The 23580-nt window shown below is 42.3% G+C and overlaps 1 long non-coding RNA gene across 2 annotated transcripts in view; it reads left to right on the forward strand.

Annotated features, from left to right (window-relative positions):
- Positions 1–5439: 5439 nt before the first annotated feature.
- Positions 5440–23580, forward strand: part of LOC105610390 (uncharacterized) — a 44667-nt gene continuing 26526 nt past the window's right edge. The window contains exons 1-6 of one of the 2 annotated variants that reach the window (XR_009599638.1): positions 5440–5512; positions 13570–13705; positions 14399–14532; positions 15652–15746; positions 17099–17177; positions 19341–19388. This is a non-coding gene — a long non-coding RNA (uncharacterized LOC105610390). Of the gene's footprint in view, positions 5513–13569; positions 13706–14398; positions 14533–15651; positions 15747–17098; positions 19389–23580 lie in introns of both variants that reach the window. The other variant, XR_001032945.5, reaches the window with a different exon arrangement.

Consider the following 23580-nt stretch of genomic DNA (forward strand, 5'->3'; position numbering starts at 1 on the left):
ATCATAGAAATGTACAGAGGGAGTTCAGGAAGAAAAGGATCTGGCAATTCCAAGTGTTATCAGAATTAGTAATTTTTCATTTTTTACTTTTGTATCAGCATTTGTTGGTTTGACTGAAGCAGGTTCTTTCCACATAGATGCCAGTGACCGCCCACAGCTCCAGGTCTACATTTCACCCTCTCTGCAACACTGGAGGAAAAGTGCTTTTATTTTCCAAAAGTTTCAGTCAAATTCCCAAATATGGACTGAATGAGCCCCCTTGAAGATGACCAGGAATTTGGATACCTGGCCTTGACATAGATTTCTCTCCCTTGTCAGATTATTTGCAGTTGCCACCAGCAATCTGTGAATAATGAGAATGAGATGGTTGGATAGCATCATCGACTCAATGGATATGAGTTTGAGCAAACTCTGGGAGATTCTGAAAGACAGGGAAGCAAGCTTGGTGTGCTGCCATCTATGGGGTCAAAGAGTTGGACACAACTGAGAGACTCAACCACAACAGCAACAACCAGAAATCTAGCTCTGAGTTGAGGTACAAATTTAGAGAAACTAGATTGTCTTTCCCTGATAGGCAAAGGTTTCATCTGTGCTCAGTCATCTACCCTTTATTCATCACCTTTATTTTATCCCAATCTTGCTGCTGCTGCTGCTAAGTCGCTTCAGTCGTGTCTGATCCTGCTGGTTCTCAAAGGTGATTCTAAGGCATTGTCCCTCCGATTTGTCTTCATCTGATTTCCTGATGTTGGTATTACTCTCTTGCTGCTCTTTGTGAGCTTGGATCCTCATATTTCTGATCCAGCACCCTTTCCAAAAGAGTACAGTGTCCCTGACCTGTCCAAACGAGTGCTGCTACCACGATGGGAAACATTTCCCAAATTACTGAAAAGGGACTCTGAGTCTCAAAACCTTTGACACATGTCAGTATAGATGCTCAGGAGTCTGTTTACTCTGAAATGATGATATAAAATGTAAGCAAGTATTCAGTAACTGGTAAATATTGGTAATTGTGATTTAACACCCTAGTTACAAACCCCCTCTCTGTCCTATTTCTCATTCTTCCATTTTTTCTCATTAATAGCTTTCCACTCTTATTCTCATTTGTCTACATTAATCCCACTAGTCTGTGAGGGACAAGCTGTGTTTTTAAGAAAGCAATAGTGGCCTTTCTAATATAACACAATAGTTATGACCTTAGGTTTTAAAGCCAGGCTGCCTTGGTTCAAATTCCAACCCTGTCCCTTAGCTAGTTCTGTTTCCAGTTCTTCACCTTTTTCTTTCTTTAGTTGGAATATAATAGCTTTACAATGTTGCATTAGTGTCTACTGTACAATAAAGGGAATCAGCTACATGCATACATATATCCCCTCCCCTCAGGGGCCTCCCTCCCACGGCTCTCATCCCACCCCTCTCAGTTCAGTTCAGTCAGTCAGTCGGGTCCGACTCCGTGGACTGCAGTACACCAAGCCTCCCTGTCCATCACCAGCTCCCGGAGTTTACTCAAACTCATGTCAACTGAGTCAGTGATGCCATCCAGCCATCTCCTCCTCCGTCATCCCCTTCTCCTCCTGTCTAGGTCATCACAAAACACCAAGCTGAACTCCCTGTGGTGCAGAGCTTCCCACTGGCTATTCTACACGTGGTGGTGTATATATATCAGAGAAGGCGATGGCACCCCACTCCAGTCCTCTTGCCTGGAAAATCCCATGGACGGAGGAGCCTGGTGGGCTGCAGTCCATGGGGTCACTAAGAGTCAGACATGACTGAGCGACTTCACTTTCACTTTTCACTTTCACGCATTGGAGAAGGAAACAGCAACCCACTCCAGTGTTCTTGCCTGGAGAATCCCAGGGACGGGGGAGCCTGGTGGGCTGCCGTCTATGGGGTCACACAGAGTCGGACACGAATGAAACGACTTAGCAGCAGCAGCAGCAGCAGTGTGTATATGTCAGTGCTACTCTCCCCGTTCAGCCCACCCTCCCCTCCCCATCTCTGTGTCCAGACGTCCAGTCTCTATGTCTGTGTCTCTATTCCCGTCCTGCAACAAGTTTCCTAGATTCTACATATACTTATGAATATATGATATTTGTTTTTCTCTTTCTTACTTCACTCTGTATGACAGACTATAGGTTCATCCACATCACTATAAATGACCCACTTTTATTCCTTTTTATGGCAGAGTAATATTCCATTGTAATTATGTACCACATTTTCTTTATCCACTGATCTATCGATGGACATTTAGATTGCTTCCATGTCCTGGCCATTGTACATAGTGCTGCAATGAATATTGGGGTATCTGTAACTTTTTGAATTATCGTTTTCTCAGGGTATCTTCACCATTTTCTGCATCCACTGTGCCATAGTTCCATATTGGGCAGAGTGTCCTTTTCATTTCTGGACTGTAGGCTCACCCATGTGACGTGTGTTGGCTAATTTTGTGTAGGTAAAAGTGCCCCTGTATTAGTTCTGAGCCTAAGACTTCAGTGGCCTCATGTGTTTCCACTTTGCTGTTTTCATCTCCACCATCCCTATGAGAAGACTATGCCTCAGCCAGTGCATTGGTCTAAAAAGGATGAAAAACACAAGTAATAGAATTGCCCCAGCTGAATCCAGCTTAGTGTAAATTCAACCTCCTGTAAACCCAGAGATACAGTCTAACTAGGTGCTTATTGTTGTCTGATGTGGAGAATTTGTAGCTGTTTGTTATACAGCATTATTGCATAATAGTTAACTGAAGCTTCTCTCAATGTCTGAACTTTCTTTTATATAATTTGAAAAGAAGGGCTCATAACTGTGTCTTTTATAGGGTTGTTGGGGAAAGTAAATGAGAAAAAGCACATGAAGTGCTAAATAAGCTGCCTGATACACAAGAACCGTTGGTATTTATCTGTTATTATCATTATTAAGTGCCAGCAGTTGATGTTCATTATCCTTATCTATGTGTACTTCACTTTTCCATCTGCTAAGTGCAGAGAGAGATGAGGTTTAAATAGTGAAATGCAGAAATGAAAGTGAGTTCCCAGTGACCTGCTGAAGTGGCCCAGGCAGGAGAGAAACTGGAGGGTGAGACTTCTTTGGAAACTCAAACCAGAAACTACCCTTGTACCCACACAGCACCTGCCAACAAATCAGGAAGGGAAAGAGACGGCTTCCTTGCAGAAATTGATGATAAAGATAAAACAGGAAGTCAAGGACACAAGCCTTGGGTTAGAAGCCTGGATCCCAGGAATAAATCCTGTGTGTCCATATTTTACTGCAATTTCAATGGAGTTCTGACAATTCACCTCACCTCTGTGCCATGAAATTTGCCCTTTGTTTCATACACAACAGTCGCCTGGAAGGGTTGTAAGACTACAGACATGACCGTGTCGGAAGAGGTGGTATCGCATCCTCCGGCCAAGTGGAAAGCTGCTTTCCCAAACCACTTTCATTAGGGTTCTCTCCAGGCGCAGAGACACAGGGCTTGTCTAAATAGGTGCCATGGCAGAACCCTTGATTCAGCTTTGTTTTCCTGGAGCCAGGCTGAAAACAAGGCATTATCAGAGCTTTTCAGATGTGAACCTTCACAAGCCCAGGATTTTCAAAAGATGAGCATTTAAACCCACTTTCAATATGAGTCCAGGGAGTGAAAGAGAAGGGAATATCTGGCCATTTCTTGTAGGTGCCAGTCTAGAGGTCAGCTCATTTGCGAGTATTTCTAGGACCTCCCTTTCTCCCCCAAATAATCAGGAAACCCACTATTTAAACCTAGGTTTGCAAAGTCAAGCTACAAAGGGCATTTTAAATTGAGTGTCTCTAAGATCACTCTGGCTTTGTCCAAGTGGTGATGAAATTTTTTAAATCGATGTCTGTATTTTTCTGGGGAAAGGATACAGACATTTTCACATTTTTCAAAGGGTCTTCCAAAAGATAAGAACTACTGATTCAGAGGGATGCTAGTTGAATTTGAACAATCCAGTTAATTAACTGAAATCAATTAATTCAGTTAATGAGAATATTTTTTATTTGTCTTTATGCTGACAACCTTTTTTATTTCAAAGCAAAGCTGTTGGTAGACAAATCCATTACCCCATTCTTGTTCATAACAATGAGGTTGATATCTTCCCAAGTGTATTTTGTTCTTCTAGGCCAAGCCTGACCATGAGCCAGGTCTAATCAATAAAGCTGTGTTTCAGAAGATCCACTGAACCTCTAAGACACAATCATGTGTGCTGGCTTTCATATGCCTTGAGTTTCAGTGGAAACACAGAGAGGCTTTTCTATGTCCTCAGTGCTTTCTGAAAAATATCTCACTAGTTATCCCATCATGCCTGTAAGATGGAAATAAGAAATTGCCACAGAACTCTCCCAAGCTCTGCCTGAGCAGGTGACTTCGGTCCCAAGTCTTCAGCACTGTCCTTAACGGTGTAAATAAGGTTACAGCTTCTTCCAAATATCCCAGAGGCAGGATTGTACTGGTGCCAGGCACTCATTTACAGGAAGCAGCGTCTGCTACCAGCCTTGGGAGCAGAAGGCAGGAGTAATGATCACTGTCTCAGCACCAGTGGCCTCCCCAACCTAGTTACTTGTTTTAATTAAGAGGACAGTGCCACACCTTTACATGTCCTTCAGGGAATTAGAGCGTTACAAGTGGAAGCGGCAGGAGAAGATGGTTCTGGGTACCCAGATCTTGGGTTCTAAAGATAGAAGGCCATGACTAAGGCTTTGTTTCCCTCCTGGTGGCATTGGGGGAGCCGGGACAGCAGGCCCCAAGCATAGAGGGTTTTCCAGGAGATGGCAGTGCTCTCTAAGGTTGGATACTGGCTGTGCCGGCCTTCCCCATCCACTGAAGAATATTGTAATTGAGACATAACGTGATAATGCATTCTGGACCACACAGCTGCTCGAGTGTCACCTCAAAATGCTTCTTACCAGCCTCAAAGTCACTGTAAACAGGGAAGAGAGATGGAAGGGAGATGGAGGGTGGGGACACATGGGAGGGGGCCCGTGGAGATGCCAGACAGCGCACTCGGCTTTGCTGTCAGTGGAGTTTCAATACCTCCAGGCCAGGAGCTACCCTGATACATATTTACAACTGTTCCTTGGTTCACCTCTGAAGACCAATAAAAGGAAACTGAAGGACATGTATTGTCTGCATTTTAATTTCCAGGTTTACAAGAAATGTTTCATTGTTCTAATTCAGGGGCAAAATAAAACATCTTCCCTTTGAAAATGAAAGATCTCCTTGTTCAGGGTGAAGAGCATAGCAAAGCACTCTTTCTCCTAAGAGGCAGGGCTATTCCCGAAGCTGGCCCCAGATCCCAGACAGCTAGGGGAATGGTGGTGTGGGGGTGATGGAGGGGGGAGAGGAGCCAATAGAGAATACTGGCCAGTGACAGAATTGCCCTGTGTGATGCACACGTGAGAAATGAATTCACATGACTGCATAACTGAGGAAGCAGATCCTGTACTTCCCAGGACCTGACTGACGACTCAGGACAGACCGAGGGACAGAGGGATGACAGTCAGGGTAAGCAAATACCTTTCCCCCGCAAGAGACTGCTGGCTGGAGTGCTGATTATATAGGCACGTTTATAGGAATGAATGCGCCTGATAAGATCAAGGTCAGAACGACAGTAATGGCTGTTCAGTAATGTCATGTAATTTACTAGATGTGTTCATAGTTCAGGAGTTGAACCTCTACTTCCGGGGCACTTATCTGTAGTTTTTGTTTACCACTCCTTGGATTTTGCCAGAGACCTGCATGTGGAGGAGAGAGCAGGGAGGTCAGCCAGGTGGATTGTTTGGGAAATCTGTGCAAAGGAAACTGATACTTAAAGAGAAAGAGGCCAGTCTTTAATCGGTTTTGAACATCTCCAGAGTCTGTGTGTGGCTTCCTTTTAATTTTTTGTCCAAAACTAGTTGCTTTCTGTGGAGAAGGCAATGGCACCCCGCTCCAGCACTCTTGCCTGGAAAATCCCATGGATGGAAGAGCCTGGAAGGCTGCAGTCCATGGGGTCGCTGAGGGTCGGACACGACTGAGCAACTTCACTTTCACTTTTCACTTTCATGCATTGAAGGAAATGGCAACCCACTCCAGTGTTCTTGCCTGGAGAATCCCAGGGACAGAGCAGCCTGGTGGGCTGCCATCCATGGGGTCGCACAGAGTTGGACACGATGGAAGTGACTTAGCAGCAGCAGCAGCAGCAGCAGTTGCTTTCTGTTTTCCTTAACCCTCTTCCACTGGACTCTGTTCTATATTCTCTGCAAATCCTCTCTTCCATGAAACTCTCTCTTATTCCACCCTCTTATCTAAGTTCAAGAGTCATCCTCACTTAGAACCTGGAAAGAGTAGGCAGGAAACACACAGTGGTATTTCTACTCTTCGCTGTTAGCACTTGAAATGTGCCTGCATTTGCCACAGCCAAGTGATGCTTTAAAAGTTAGAAGACGAAGCAAGCAAACAAAAATTCACATATAAAATTTTGTTTTGAGGATTGGGGTGATATTTTTCCAAGAGGTCAGTCTTTCCTGGTGGAAACCAGGTTGCTTTCTGGGTAAAGATGAAGAAGTAACTATTTTGCAGAGAGTGAGAAATATTTCTCAGAGAATACCCGGGATGTTCACTGTGGGTGATGGCTGTTCAAGGAGCATTGTTGTAGTTGCTCAGTCACTAAGTCATGTCCAACTCTTTGTGAACCCATGGACTGTAGCCTGCCAGGCTCCTCAGTCCATGGGATTTTCCAGGCAAGAATACTGGAGTGGGTTGCCATTCCCTTCTCCAGGGGATCTTCCTGATCCAGGGATATAACCCACATCTCCTGCACTGCAGGCAGATTCTTTACCACTGTGCCACCTGAGAAGCCCTCAAGGAGTATCTCCAATAATCAAGTGAGTGACCTAGGGAGATGGAGGCTGGGAAGACAGACACGCAGGATGGAGACTCAGCAGACGGATGGAATGAAATGGAGTATCCTCCAGGCAGCGTGAGACAGAATTTTCAGACTATAGCCAAAGAATGCTTTACAGGAGGAAGGCGGTGGAGACTGTGGAGGCAATGAAAATGATCAGCAAAACCTATAAACATTTATAGTGGGAGGGAGCAAAGTCCTATAAACGAAATAAACGAACATTGGGCAGGTCGCAGAGGAACTGCATGTTAACACCCTGCAACCTATGTAACAACAGGTGTTCTAGACAGAACACACAAATAGAGTCCTAAGACATGGAGCAGCCCTGACGAGATACCAAAATCAACCCAGGTGAGAAGCATGTATTGTCCATGCTAAGCACATTCTTGCTACATTTATCTTTGCTGGCTAATTCTGTTTACCTCTCATAATGTTTATGCACTCTCAGACTTAAATTATTTTCCAAAAAAGACTTCATGTTTGAGTCTCCATCAAAGGAATCAAGCATTTGTCTGATGCTCAAATATCGGAAACCATGTAGTTCCTATTGACCATCTGGCAGGAATGTTATATCATTAGCCATATTTAAACTTGTAAATATCAGCCAGGAAGACTGAGGAGGTGGTGCCAGGATTATACAAATCATTCACCAAAAATGGTGTCTCTGTTTTACAGAAATGGGCCTGTACAAACCTCACTCAAATTCAGCAAGCACAGGGAACAATGTTCTTTCTCCTCCATTACAGAGAGAAATTTAGAGTGAAATTCAAAAGCAAAACTGAGATTACACAATTTCAGATGTGCAAGTCTGCACATTTGGATGTTAGAAAGGGTTAAATTTCAGAGGCCAGCACCGGAAGATTGGTGGGAAAGCTATTGAGAAATCTTCTACATAAGCCTATTACTGACCTAGGTTTCTTTGTGGTTCCTGTTGATTGTAACATTTGCATTGAGTCAGCTGCCAGATCTGCAATAAGCATTTTCTTCTGTTGTTGTTTTTCAAGCTTAAATGCATGGGACTAGGAACAACATCTAAAATTATCCCAAACTCTAATATTTTAGCAGTGGAACTAGATAAAAAATAAACAAAAACCGATCTTAATGAAACTTTATCCACCCCGGGTTATTTGGTTGTAGGTAACAGAAACTAGTGAGCTAAATAAAGCAAAAGGGGATGTACTAGAAAAGTACTGGTGATTGAAGGGAGGCTGGAAGCATGAGGCTGAGAATAAACAAAACAGCAGGAACAGAGGAGGCGCTGGATAAACTCGGACCATTACTTTTGCCTGTGTAGTTACTGGTCTAAGGGTCAAAATTCAGGAGAGAGAGTCTGATTAAGCTTGAGTTACATGCTTGGTGGGCTTCCCAGGTGGCTCAGTGGTAAAGAATCTGCCTGCCAATGCAGAAGACTCAGGAGATGAGGGTTCAATTCCTGAGCTGGAAAGATCCACTGGAGGAGGAAATGGCAAGCCACTCCAGTATTCTTACCTTGAGAATCCCATGGACAGAGGAGTCTGGTGGGCTACCGCCCACTGGGTCTCGAAGAATCGGACACAACTGAGACTGCATATGCCTGCGTGCAAGTTCTTGGCTGTACCAAGCGGTGAGAGCTTCTGCTAGAAGAAGCCAGTAGCCTCTATGGCTGATGGGCAGGACATTTTGAAGTTGCCCACAGCATGGAGGACATAGTTTTCCAAATAGAAATTGGGGTGCGGAGGAGGAATGGGTGCTAAAAAGCAAAATCCCATCAAATACACACATACATAATAAAACTGATGAGAATAGTTTAAAAAAAAGAAAAATAGGAGTACCAAGAAGCCCATCCCTAACCTCTTATGGAGGCTGTAGAAGCAGTCATTCCGTCCATGGCATAGGATGAAAACCACCAACCTGGTTCACAATCTGGCAATCTCAGATGATTAGATTTAAGTTATTACTCCCCAAATGTTGAGGGAGTGAAGCCTACACTATCTTTTCACAATTTCCTTGAGGAATTCTTCATTATCACAATTACCTCCTGTCAACTTAATATGAACCTTCAATATTTACTGTTATCACAATCCTGTTGGTGCCATCCTGAATCTGTCTTTCTACCTCTGGTCATGTGATATGACTGTGCTTCCTTTTTTTCTTTGAAGTTGGGTGTGACCATGTGTTGGCCAAAGAAATGTGAGTGGAAAGTACACGCGTCACTTCTAGGCAGAAGTTCCAATAGCCAGTGCACAATTTGCCATGTTTTCTGCCTGCTGCTGTGTGATCATGGTAGCATGGGGTAGATCAAGCCTCCACGGGCCTCGTCCTTAATTGGCCCAGGGATTCTGTGATACATGCGGGCCAATAAAGTTTCTTCGGGAGCAAAACAATGGAATGGTGGAGTCCTGTCTAATCCTAGGTGCAAGAGAAAACTATTTAGAGCTCTGGCCTGTGATGATTTCCTCCAACGTGGCCTGGGGAGTAGAGAAGGGAACAATGAAGTAGACGCAGAGAGGAGAGAGAGGAGGAGAGGAGCATTTGAGGCCAGTGATGTGAATGGACTTCTACCAAGGCTTGCCTGCAGCCCTGAGCTCATCTGTGCCACCTCCATTTCTATAAGGCACCCTTCCTTTTACATTTGACTCACTTGGGTGGGGATAAGGTGGGAGGGGGTGGTTACCTGGAAATAGCAAAGTCTTACATTATTTCAGGCGCCTTCCAATTTTTGTAACCTATTAGATCATCAAACTCACCTGAAACCACAGCTTCTGACTTACATTTTTGTGTTCTCCTGTGTTTTGCCTTTTCTTCCTCTACACCAGTCAGGTTCTGTAGAACCAGAGCCTGAGACAGAGATCTGGGTAGTGCGATCTGAGAGGCTGCTCATCAGGAAGAAGCTGTCAGGGAGTGAGGGGATCAGTGTGGGGTGGATTTCAGCTAAAACCTAGACTTGGCCTGAGGTACAAGGGGCTCAGAAGACAAATTGCTCACCAGATTTGTCTCAGCCTGAGGAATGGGGGCAAGAATTTTGTATCCCATTAGTCACTAATTGCATGGGTGTCTGGGAGGGAGCCGAGGTCAACTTCTTGAACAAAGCAGCTCCCATCGGCCAACAGCAGTTCCCCAAAGAGCAGGATGGGAACTAGCTCTTAGCAGCCACCACTCAAAGCAGCTGGGGAAGGGCTCCAGAAGGGCCCCTGAACAGGGATATGAGTGGGGCACCAACTGTGTCTATGACAGCCTTCTAATTATTCTAATTATTAAGTCCATCTTTCTTATTTTAGAAAGTTCTTTCAAGGATAGTTCCTATCAGAACTTACAGAATGAAAGAAAAATGCTTTCGTTTTTTCTGTAAAATACACCAAAATTGGCATCAAAAGTAGTAACTATCAGGTGAAAGGGGACCATTTAGCACAGAGGGTAGTCGGTGGTACTGGTCATGATTCTGAACATTGTAGGTGGTACCTGGAATTTTGCTCCTGTACCCCTTTCCTCCTCTTTCATGATGACAGCATTCCAGATTTCCACTGGGGGAAAGTCCCACTTCCGGTGGAAGTTCTGATTGCTGTTGTTGTTCAGTCACTTGGTCATGTCTGACTCTTTGTGACCCTATGGACTGCAGCATACCAGGCTTCCCTCTCCTTCACCATCTCCTGGACTTTGCTCAGACTCATGTCCATTGAGATTGGTACCATCCAACCATCTCATCCTCTGTCATCCCCTTCTCCTCCTGCCTTCAATTTTCCCAGCATCAGGGTCTTTTCCAACGAGTTGGCTCCTTGCATCAGTTCAGTTCAGCCACTCAGTCGTGTCCAACTCTTTGTGACCCCATGAACCGCAGCACGCCAGGCCTCCCTGTCCATCATCAACTCCTGGAGTCTACCCAAACCAACGTCCATTGAGTTGGTGATGCCATCCAACCATCTCATCCTTTGTTGTCCCCTTCTCTTCCTGCCCTCAATCTTTCCCAGCATCAGGGTCTTTTCAAATGAGTCAGCTTTTCACATCAGGTGGCCAAAGTATTGGAATTTCAGCTTCAACATCAGCCCTTCCAATGAACACCCAGGACTGGTCTCCTTTAGGATGGACAGGTTGGATCTCCTTGCAGTCCAAGGGACTCTCAAGAGTCTTCTCCAACACCACACTTCAAAAGCATCAATTCTTCGCTGCTCAGCTTTCTTCACAGTCGAACTCTCACATCCATACATGACCATTGGAAGAACCATAGCCTTGACTAGACGGACCTTTGTTGGCAAAGTAATGTCTCTGCTTTTGAATATGCTATCTAGGTTGGTCATAACATTCCTTCCAAGGAGTAAGCGTCTTTTAATTTCATGGCTGCAATCACCATCTGCAGTGATTTTGGAGCCCCCCAAAATAAAGTCTGACACTGTTTCCACTGTTTCCCCATCTATTTGCCATGAAGTCATGGGACTGGATGCCATGATCTTAGTTTTCTGAATGTTGAGCTTTAAGCCAACTTTTTCACTCTCCTCTTTCACTTTCATCAAGAGGCTCTTGAGCTCTTCTTCACTTTCTGCCATAAGGGTGGTGTCATCTGCATATCTGACGTTATTGATATTTCTCCCAGCAATCTTGATTCCAGCTTGTGTTTCTTCCAGCCCAGCATTTCTTATGATGTACTCTGCATATAAGTTAAATAAACAAGGTGACAATATACAGCCTTGATGTACTCCTTTCCCAATTTGGAACCAGTCTATTGTTTCATGTCCAGTTCTTGACCTGCATACAAGTTTCTCAGGAGGCAGGTAAGGTGGTCTGGTATTTCCATCTCTTTAAGAATTTTCCACAGTGTGTTGTGATCTACACAGTCAAAGGCTTTTCATCGTCAATGAGGCAGAAGTAAATGTTTTTCTGCAAGTCTCTAGTTTTTTTTATGATCCAACAGATGTTGGCAATTTGATCTCTGGTTCCTCTGCCTTTTCTAAATCCAGCTTATATACCTAGAAGTTCTCAGTTCACATTTTGCTGAAGCCTAGCTTGAAGGATTGTGAGCATTATTTTGCTAGCATGTGAAATGAGTGCAATTGTTTTGTAGTTTGAACATTCTTTGGCATTGCCCTTCTTTGGGATCGGAATGAACACTGACCTCTTCCAGTCCTGTGGCCACTGCTGAGTTTTCCAAATTTGCTGGCATATTGAGCGCAGCACTTAAACAGCATCATCTTTTAGGATTTGAAATAGCTCAGCTGGAATTCCATCACCTCCACTAGCTGTGTTCATAGTAATGCTGCCTAAGGCCCACTTGACTTCACACTCTAGGATGTCTGGCTCTAGAGAGTGATCACACCATCATGGTTACCTGGGTCATTAAGATCTTGTTTTGTATAGATCTTCTGTGTATTCTTGCCACCCCTTCTTAATATCTTCTTCTTCTGTTTGGTCCATACCGTTTCTGGTATGAGCTCTGATAAGCTTAAGCTGATCTGTGAAATCCATCCACCCTCGTTTCAGGCACAAGGATTGCCTTAGAGATGAGGGCATGACCTAACTGGACCAATAAGTGCAAAGAGTCTTTTCTTTGAAATTTTTGGGGAAAATGCTTCCCTACTATTATTAAAGGCTAGGAAAGGCACTTTCTTTTCTGACTGGCATGGAAAAAGATGCTCCAAACCGTGAAACCATTTCTGGAACCTGAGCCTGGGGCCAACCTGAAGAAAAGATCTGACCCTAAAGATGGACAAAAGGTTTTCAAATCAATGGACCCTTGTAGTATATATATGTTGAATCTCTGAGTCAGACTTCACCAGAAGATATATACCCCTGAATCATCAATCTCTGAGCCAACAAATGCCATTATTTGCCTATGCCAGTTTCAGATGAGTTTTTTTTTTTTTTTTTTTTTTGAAACATAAATATCCTAAGTGGTAGCTTGTAAGGGAGTGGCTGGGGAAATGGACTCTCATCAAGGAATGTTACCACTCACAGTTTCTTGGCAATCTTTCATGTGTAAACCTTCCCCTCCAGTCCCATCATTTTCAGATTTAAACACAGGAATAAATGATTCAGCATCCTTGATAACCCCTCAACTGGGATCCTGACCCAGAAGCCAAGTGCCTAGCCATCCACTGCAGGCATCCAATTTAGGATTTATTTCTAGTATGCTAAACCACAACCTAATATTAGCTTCATTTGGAAGACCTCCAGTTGCTAGCAGAGTTTTGCAGAAACATCTTCTGAAATGAGAAGGAAATGACCTCCCCTTTGGGGGTCTCTTCTAAAGTTTATTAATAAAATATGTGATTGAAACTGTGCATTAATGTCCTGCTGAAACTACTTGGGAAATAGTAAAAGTGCTCGAGATAGCTTAGAGCTTATATGTATCATTTCACACTGTGGTCCACACTGTCCTGGAACTGGTTCCAGGTGTGGGACCATTGCAACAGTCCACTCAGGGGACACTAGGAGTCCATTTGGTTCATTTCGCCTCTCTCTCTCCCTCTACAGAATCATTCTAGAGCTCTCTAACAAAAGGGCTATTGTTTTTCGCCTCATTCCTAGAGGTTATAGTACCCCAGGATAGTTTTAAAAAATAATAATTCCAGTTATTATCATGGTTAGATATCTCTTTGTTTCTTTTCTCCATCTATGATGCCTAATGCTATCTTTGACCAGATGGAGAATGCAATTAAAATAAATATAATGTAATATAAAAATAAAACAGAACATATTGCTTTTGCAGGGCAATCTGGGACCAAGATTTTCTGCAGTGGAAATTACTGGCTAAATAAACCTATCTCCTCATTGACACAAAGCTAAGAAGAGAGATCAGTTACAACAAAAAAAAGGAAAGAAATGTGATTATTTCCTAAGTCGAGGTAAGAGAAGTTTTGCCCAAATGGAAAATTGTTGAAGTAGAAAGTTTATTATTTTTCCTTTTTGCATGAACACCATCAGCAAATTCAATAGTATCAGGGGCCAGGTGCTACAGGGGATGAAAAGATGAGTAAGTACAATCATCTCCCTAAAGATGCTTCCAGTTTAGTTGGAAAGAATGCACATACATGGAAGAGAAAATAGAACTGCACGGCGAGTGAACTTGAACAAAGCGATTGTTGTAGCTTTTTTTCTGGCAGAAGCCTTGCTTTCTTGTAGGGAGCATGAGAAACTCATCCTTCCCTACAGGACACCTTTAGTACAGAGCACTTGGAGAATAATCTTGACCACTTAATCATCGTACACAGTACTATGATACACACTCCCTCAGTTAGATTTTTGGAACAAATGACAGACTCAGATATGAGAAAATTAAAACTTTCTCTTTGAAAGTTTTTCTTTCAAATTCTTTCTTTTGAAAGAATCTCTGTGTATCTCATAGAACTCAACAACCCTTAGGCTCCAGGAAAAAAGGAAATAGAGACTGGACAATCCATCAGAACCAAGGGGGCTATTGCCAGGTTTTCTGTGACTGTGAAGTTATTTGCTTCTGTATGCATGCTCAGTCACTCAGTAGTGTCTGACTCCTTGTGGAATGTAGCCCACTAACCTCCTCTGTCCATGGAATTTTCCAGGCAAGAATATTGGAGTGGTTTGCCATTTCCTCCTCCAGGAGGACTTCGTGACTCAGGGATCTAACTCTCACCTCCGACATTGACAAGTGGATTCTTTACCCCTCAGGCACCTGGGAAGCTCTATTTCTCCCCAGGTACCTTTTTTTTTTTTTCTCCCTCTCATTCTCTCTTTTTACATCAGTTCCTTTTGCACATGGTGGAATATCACAGGCCCAGCCCTAGAACCACCTCACCTCCCACCCATCAAGATTTTCAACTAATTGAATACCAAAATCCTAAAAGAGAATCTCATTAGTCCAGTTTGGGTCCACTCTCCATCTCTAATCCAATCCACTTACAACCAGTAAAAGAAGTGTCAGTCAGCATGCATATAGCTGCAAAAGCCTATCCACTTGGGTAGGTGAATAGTTCTTAGAAAAATGGTGAAATAGAGACTAGGCAGACGCACCAAAATCGACTACAAAATCAGTTTGCTAAATATTTTTATTTATGGTCATTTCTGTGGGTACAAGCCCATAAAAATAGGCAGATATTTTTAAGGGAAAAATAATATTCACTTTATTAAAAATGTAATCCAGCAAAGGAAGCAGAAACAAGCACGGTCACTTGTCCACCCTGATTACACAGGGGAGGTGGCAGGGCTGGTATCAGAAACCTTACCTCCTCTGCCACTTTTACAATAATCCTTATTTTTGTCAGAAATGGGAGGTTAGACTGTCAGTCACTGGGGAGACAGATCCATCATGGAGGTTGGCTTCTTATTGCCCTTGCTCAAGTAAGCGCTCTGGGGCCCTTTTCCCAACTGTCTTGTTTCCACACTCACAGCCCCTTTTCATGGCCCATCCCCATTCCCACATTTAGGATAACCTTATCCTCAACTGGAGAAGGAAATGGCAACCCACTCCAGTAGACTACAGTCCATGGGGTTGCAAAGAGTCGGACACGACTGAGCGACTTCACTTCTTCACTTCTATCCTCAACTAGAGTTTAAGATTTATCATTGGCATTTAGAACTCAACCTCTTGGAATTCTGTTTCCCATTTCCAAAACCTGAGAGCATGACTCACATAGTATGCACAGATTATAGCCTCAGAAGAGTGCCCATCTACAGTCTTTATTCTTCTCAATCATTCTTTCTTTAAAACCCATACACATACTAAATCAGCATATCAAAGATAGGAGATACAAAGCTTTTTGTGAAGAATTTAAATAAGGAGGCTTAGAAAAGGTTAAAAATCTTTATTCTGCCTTAGTGCTTGCCAACAGGAACATCTGAAAGGTCATCAGAAGAGGGAAACAAGTATCTGTGCTGTGGAGGAGCCTGATCAGAGGCCATACTGCAGTCAAGGTTTGGTATTTCTGTTTGTATCTTGATTTTTCTTAACTAGGTATAGATCTTTTGTTCTGGTTACTCTTGAATAATCTGAGTGTTGACCAAGGCTATTGGAAAGAACACTAACATTTCTTGAACAATTTACTACATGACAACTACTTTATGTAATGTAAGGACAAGCATGCAATATTTATGTTAATCCCCATAAGGCAGCTATGATTGTTATTAATTTGCAGATGAAAAAGTGAAAGCTTAGAGAAGTTGAGTGGCTGGCCATAGTCATACAGCTAGTGAGCTGACATATGTCCATAGGTAGAATATATCACATCTCTGTCCACTATTCCAAGTTTGCCTCCTCAGACTTATGCCTCCTTTAGAGTTCAATACGTTTTATTTGATGGTTGCTCATCTACGAGAAGAAACACCTGGAAATGCAGAGGTTCTAGGTCCAGACTTTGAACTTAGTAGATATGCAAACTTCAGAATATCTGTTGACTTCTGCCAGCCCATTTGCTCCACTATGACAAAGGGACACCATACTACACATAAGAGAGGTCAAGCAGCAAGCATTGTGTCAAAGTACTGAAACAAAAGAGATGCTCCATGTCAGCACCCTCACTATTATAATTTCTCTGCTTTCTGGCACTAATCATCAGAGAAGGAACCAATAAAATAAAACAATATCCTCAGTTTCCTATTACTTCAGATCTCTTGGAAGACAGCTTAGAGATGTCTATGAAAGTTTGGGTGGTAACAGAAGAGGAAAAGTTCGCTCTACTTTTAATAATGTGGTATTTTGCCTATTGATTGAATGATCACTGCTCTTCCACTGCCGGCTCCTTCTTTGTGGATGCTTTGCTCTCCCTCTGTTTCTGTGGCCAGAAGATAGAGTGGAGTCATCTTCTGAGGAGACCCTTAGTTTTGCCCAGCAGATGCACTGTGGGTACTGTGCAGAGAACAATGTATTGGGGAACCACAAGGTCTGGGTATCGGGTTATAGTCCACCATTGCTGACTCAATAGCTAGGGAGTCAGACACCAGCTGACTGGAGTCTGGACTTCTGTTGCTCCATCTATAAAATGAGAAGACTGGAGGAGAATATCTCCCTGGGACCTTCCAGCTTTCATGTTTTATGACCTTGAGTGGGAGGAAGGAACACTCCTCAAGGCTTACCTGATCCCCTCAGCCAAGTCTTTGCAGGCTTTTTGGCCCTGAAACTAAAGAGGTTTTCTTTATGCCTCTGTCCTGCCTGCTTTCTGAGTCAATACAGAGGGATGGGCTACAAAGTCAGTGTAGAGCACAGTAGGTGAAATTCACTTCCTATGGAATTTGCACATTTCACTGGGACACTCTGGTTCATTTTGCAGGTTTTGCTGACTTCTACTCAAAAGAGGCATGCACTTGAAGGAGTTCCTTTTCACAGTGAATACTTGAGTATAACTCTAGGTATGAAAGACCCTCTGGATTGCATAAACCAGGGGCTTGCTAGAGTGGTGGTGGGTGGGGAATCCTCGACACCCTTGATGGCAAATGTTACACTTAGAAAGTCAAAGGGCACAACCTGGTTAGCACTTGGTTCACATATCTCATTTTCAATTCAGAGATTTCAAATTCCGATATCACCACTTATTTGACCTCAGTCAAAGTGTTTAACCTCTTTGCCTCACTTTTTTTAATCTGTAAAAAGAAGAGAACATTCCTTCCTACCTCTCTGGATTGTTGTTGAAGACAAAATTTCACTTTTCATAGAAAATGCTTAGCAGAATTCCTAGCACATAGTAAGTATCCAAGACATGTTGGTTAATATTAGTATCCCTCAAAACACATGCCCCCCCCACTACACACAGAATCCAAGAAAAAGCAATGTTTTGATTACAAAACACAAAGACTATTTCCCTATTGCGTAAGCAAAACAATTATGGTTTTTCATTTCTTTGAGTTTCAAGCAAAACTACGGGTATAAAATTCAGAGCAGGGCCAAATTGAATTTCCAGGAAAGTAATATCTGAGAAGCTTTTAAGCAATAGAGAGGTTTGCTGGCTGAAAGGCATAAACACATCTTAATCTTGGAATCAGAATGGAAGCAGACAGCATGGCTGGCCCCTGACCACTTACTGATGAACTTCTACCCACATGAAGACCAAGGTACAATGGCCAAATTTAACTTCATTCCGTATCTGCTCCCTGTGTCTTTATTTCTTTTCTCTAGAGAAATATTTACATGGCCAGCAGGAGCTTGGGAAAACTGGATATATTCATGGAATAAAGCTATCATGGAGAACCTGGTAGTGATGGGGTAGATCATGTTGGATATTGTGGGCATGCTACTTCTGTGTAAGATTATCATCCCACATGTCAGGCTCACATATATAAATAGCTACAGGGATCAGGCAGACAACATAATGAGTGAAGTGGACTATCTTAAGCCTGTGGCAAGATCAGAAAACACACATTCTCTCTAAAGAAGGCAACCACTATTCTGCTCCAGGCTACTGTTGCCATTTAATGCCACCAGATCTTTTCATTTTAAAATAGAGCAGAAACTGTGGATTTTTAGGTCAGTCTTCTTACATTTTTAATTAATGGCAACTCATGAAGATATTTAGAACACCACTGGAGTCAAGACATTAGTCTCACTGGAACACCCAGCGATGATCAGAGCTCAGATTTCTGATGATTGGTGCACGTGTTTGAGGGTATGAGGGGTGAGGGCAGTGAGAAAGACTTCCATTTCTACTGCATTGTTTTCACCAAACACATTTGCGGTTAGTTATAAAATCTTTCCTTATGGTTACAAACAGCATTCAAACTTCTGCTCCCAGCCATAAGGGAGTAAATGGTACCAGATTTGCCCTCCCACCATAAACAAGTATAAAGATGGTCAAAGTATATGAACTATCTTTCTTTAAGCATTAACAACAGACAGTGAAGGATTGTGATACCTGAGAGAAGAGAAACATATAAGGTGAACCTCCATGTTTTCTATTAGGGGCATTTTCCTAATGTTAAAAAAAAAAAAAAAAAAAAAAGCCCAACTGGAGTGGATTGGCACTTTTGCCAAGTTGAAAAGGCAGAGATCAGAATTCCAGACTGTAGAAGTCCTTGGATTTTTTTAGGGTACTAGGAAGAAGGGAGTTCCAAAAGTGGGTGTTCCAAAAGTTTGTGTGGGATTCACCATATGTCCTTGGCTGAAGGCTGGGCTGGGACTTTGCAGGACAAGACTCAAGAAAGTCTTGTAGAGAGCAGCTGCTGCAGGGCTGAAAGCTGACTGCAGAAACAGGAAGTTGTATAGTGCTAAAAACATTAAAGCTCTGGTACAGACAGAGTGAGGAGATCTCACCAAGACCTCGGGCATTCAGTTGAGAACCCCAAAAGGCCACACTTCTGGAGCAAGAATCATATCTGAAAATAAAGCCATAGCACAAGTTTAAGGCTGAAACCAAAAAAGACCTGTCCTTACAAAGAAATTCAACAAAGCCTTGTTGCTATTTGTCACTAAGTTGTGTCCAAGTCTTTTTGCAACCCTAGGGAGTTTAGCCCACCCAGCTCCTTTGTCCATGGGATTTACCAGGCAAGAATACTGGAGTCAGTTGCCATTTTCTTCTCCAGAGGATCTTCTCAACCCAAGAAGTGATCCTGCATCTTCTGCATTGACAGGTGGGTTCTTTACCACTAAAGAAGCCACTGAAAGAAGCCCAAACAAAGCCTAACAGAACCTAAAAGAGTGTCTAGTTCAACCCAGGCATAGAACCCAGGAATCCTGCACTGCAGGCAGATTCTTTACAGTCCAGCCACCAGGTAAGCCCCCTAGTTATTTACCTGCTTCCCAAAACAGAACTCAACACTCTTTAAAAGAAAATGACATAATTTGGGTCCCTAGAGTCCCTTGGACTGCAAGGAGATCCAACCAGTCCATTCTGAAGGAGATCAGCTCTGGGATTTCTTTGGAGGGAATGATGCTGAGGCTGAAACTCCAGTACTCTGGCCACCTCATGCGAAGAGCTGACTCATTGGAAAAGACTGTGATGCTGGGAGGGATTAGAGGCAGGAGGAGAAGGGGACGACCGAGGATGAGATGGCTGGATGGCATCACTGACTCGATGGATGTGAGTCTGAGTGAACTCCGGGAGTTGGTGATGGACAGGGAGGTCTGGCGTGCTGCGATTCATGGGGTCGCAAAGAGTCAGGCACGAGTGAGCAACTGAACTGACTGACTGACTGACAACAAATCATCAGCAACATTCATCATTGAGAACAAAATTAAGAAATATGGGAAGGGGCAGAAAAAGGCAGCCCACAATAAGGAATAAAAGCAGTAAGAAGAAACAGATCCTTAGATAGCCTAGACAAGACCATGAAAGCACCTATTAAAAATGTGCTCACAGGGTTAAAGGAAAAGATGAGAATCCTTAACAGAGAAATGGAAACCAAAAGAAGATTCAGTAAAATTCTAGAACTGAAAAATACAAATCATATAATGAAACATTCACTGGATAGGCTTAACAGTTGGAATATTAGAAACTATAGAAGAAAGAGCTAGTGAATATCAAGATAGAGCAAGAAAATTATCCAATATGAAAAACAGAAGAGAAAAATTAACAAAGATTTATTGATTTATAGAACATTGTCACATGCTTTTATATATATATATATGTGTGTGTGTATATATATATATAATTGGAGATACAAAAGTAAGGAAAGAGAATGGTGGGGAAACACAAAGAAATGTAGAAGTAATTAAGGCCAAAGTTTCCTCAATTTGTATAAAAATATCAATTTATAAATCCAAGAATCTTGACAAGCCCAAGAAAAATGATATTTACTAAAGATCATACAGGTACATCATAGCACAGTATGAAAATCAAAGATAAAGAGAAAATCTTAAAATCAGTCAGTGGGAACAAGGAGACATCTTACATTTAAGAGAATAATGATATGAAAATATATGATTTCTCCCCAGAAACAATTGAGGTAAAAAGACAGTGACATCTTTAATGTGGTGAAAACAGCAACAGCAACATTTCTCTACTGGAAGTCTAATATGCAATAAAAATAATCTTTGAAAATGAAACTGAAATAAAGCAACTTCAGATAAATGAAAGTTGAGAGAACTCCAGAGTGTAGGCACTACAAAATGTGAAATAAGAGTTTCTCAATCCAAATAAAATAATACCAGTTAAATATATGGATCTACCAGAAAGAATGAAGAGAATCTAAAATGGTAAATGTAGGATAAATTTTAAAAATATATTTTCCCTCTCTTAATTTTGTTGGAAAACAGTTTATTCTTTACATAATAATAAAATCATATTTTGTTTTTATTACTTCAGTTCAGTTCAGTTCAGTTGCTCAGTCATGTCTGACTCTTTGCGACCCCATGAATCATGGCAGACCAGGCCTCCTTGTCCATCACCAACTCCTGGAGTTTACTCAAACTCATGTCCATCGAGTCCGTGATCCCATTCAGCCATCTTATCCTCTGTCGTCCCCTTTTCCTCCTGTCCCCAACCCCTCCAAGCATCAGGGTCTTTTCCAATGAGTCAGCTCTTCGCATGAGGTGGCCAAAGTATTGGAGTTTCAGCCTCAGCATCAGTCCTTCCAATGAACACCCAGGACTGGTCTCCTTTAGGATGGACTGGTTGGATCTCCTTGCAGTCAAGCGTCTTCTCCAGCACCATAGATAAAAAGCATCAATTCTTCGGCGCTCAGCTTTCTTCACAGTTCAACTGTCACATCCATACATGACCACTGGAAAAACCATAGCCTTGACTAGATGGACCTTTGTTGGCAAAGTAATGTCTCTGCTTTTGAATATGCTGTCTAGGTTGGTCATAACGTTCCTTCCAAGGAGTAAGTGTCTTTTAATTTCATGGCTGCAGTCACCATCTGCAGGGATTTTGGAGCCCCCCCAAAATAAAGTCTGACACTGTTTCCACTGTTTCCCCATCTATTTCCCATGAACTGATGGGACTGAATGCCATGATCTTCATTTTCTGAATGTTGAGCTCTAAGCCACCTTTTTCACTCTCCTCTTTCACTTTCATCAAGAGGCTTTTGAGTTCCTCTTCACTTTCTGCCATAAGGGTGGTGTCATCTGCATATCTGAGGTTATTAATATTTTTCTCGGCAATCTTGATTCCAGCTTGTGCTTCTTCCAGTCCAGCGTTTCTCATGATGTACTCTGCATAGAAGTTAAATAAGCAGGCTGACAATATACAGCCTCGATGCACTCCTTTTCCTATTTGGAACCAGTCTGTTGTTCCATGTCCAGTTCTAACTGTTGCTTCCTGACCTGCATACAGATTTCTTAAGAGGCAGGTCAGGTGGTCTGGTATTCCCATCTCTTTCAGAATTTTCCACAGTTTATTGTGATCCACACAGTCAAAGGCTTTGGCATAGTCAATAAAGCAGAAATAGATGTTTTTCTGGAACTCTCGTGCTTTTTTGATGATCCAGATGATGTTGACAATTTGATCTCTGGTTTCTCTACCTTTTCTAAAACCAGCTTGAACATCTGGAATTTCATGGTTCACGTATTGCTGAAGCCTGGCTTGGAGAATTTTGAGCATTATTTTACTAGTGTGTGAGATGAGTGCTACTGTGCAGTAGTTTGAGCATTCTTTGGCATTGACTTTCTTTGGGATTGGAATGAAAACTGATCTTTTCCAGTCCTGTGGCCGCTGCTGAGTTTTCCAAATTTGCTGGCATATTGAGTGCAGCACTTTCACAGCATCATCTTTCAGGGTTTGAAATAGCTCAACTGGAATTCCATCACTTCCACTAGCTTTGTTTGTAGTGATGCTAAGTCACACTTGAGTTCACATTCCAGAATCTGGCTCTAGGTGAGTGATCACACCATTGTGATTATCTGGGTTGTGAAGATCTTTTTTGTACAGTTCTTTTGTGTATTCTTGCCACCTCTTCTTAATGTCTTCTGCTTCTGTTAGGTCCCTCCCATTTCTGTCCTTTATCGAGCCCATCTTTGGATGAAATGTTCCCTTGGTATCTCTGATTTTCTTGAAGAGATTGCTAGTCTTTCCCATTCTGTTGTTTTCCTCTATTTCTTTGCAAAGATTGCTAAGGAAGACTTTCTTATCTCTCCTTGCTATTCTTTGGAACTCTGCATTACTTAGTGAAAGTGAAAGTGAAGTCACTCAGTCATGTCCAACTCTTTGCGACCCTATGGACTGTAGCCTACCAGGCTCCTCTGTCCATGGGATTTTCCAGGCAGGAGTACTGGAGTGGGTTGCCATTTACGTCTCCAGGAGATCTTCCCAACCCAGGGATTGGACCCAGGTCTCCTATATTGTAGGCAGATGCTTTACCATCTGAGCCACCAGGGAAGAAACACATGACAATAATAGCACAAAAAATAGTGATTAAATAGGACACTGTTGAAGCTTTCATACATTTTATGTGAAGTAATACAATACTAACTTTAAATAACTTATGATAAATTAAAGCTGCAAGCTTTAATCCCTAGTAAAGTAGTCCTCAGTTTAGTTTGAAGAATAACCATATCAACAACACCTAGGAATTTGTTATAAATGCAAATTATTAGTCTCTATTCAGAATTACTGAATCAGAAACTCTGGAGTAAGGGGCTTATCAATTTTTGCTTTAACAAAATTTTTAGGTGGTTTGGGAATGACTGCCTTAGAGCAACAAAAAGCAAACCCCAAAATTATAAAGTTGTGTTTCTAGGGTGATAGAGATCAATAGAAAGGAATATAGAAGCAAAAAATCATCTTATGATGCCATTCTATGAAAATCTGACAAAGACATTACAAATAAAGTCAAATTACAGAACAATATGTCTCATGAGCATGGATACAAAAATCCTTAATAA

Source organism: Ovis aries, chromosome 2, assembly GCF_016772045.2.
Source record: "Ovis aries strain OAR_USU_Benz2616 breed Rambouillet chromosome 2, ARS-UI_Ramb_v3.0, whole genome shotgun sequence".
NCBI classification, from domain to species: Eukaryota; Metazoa; Chordata; class Mammalia; order Artiodactyla; family Bovidae; genus Ovis; species Ovis aries.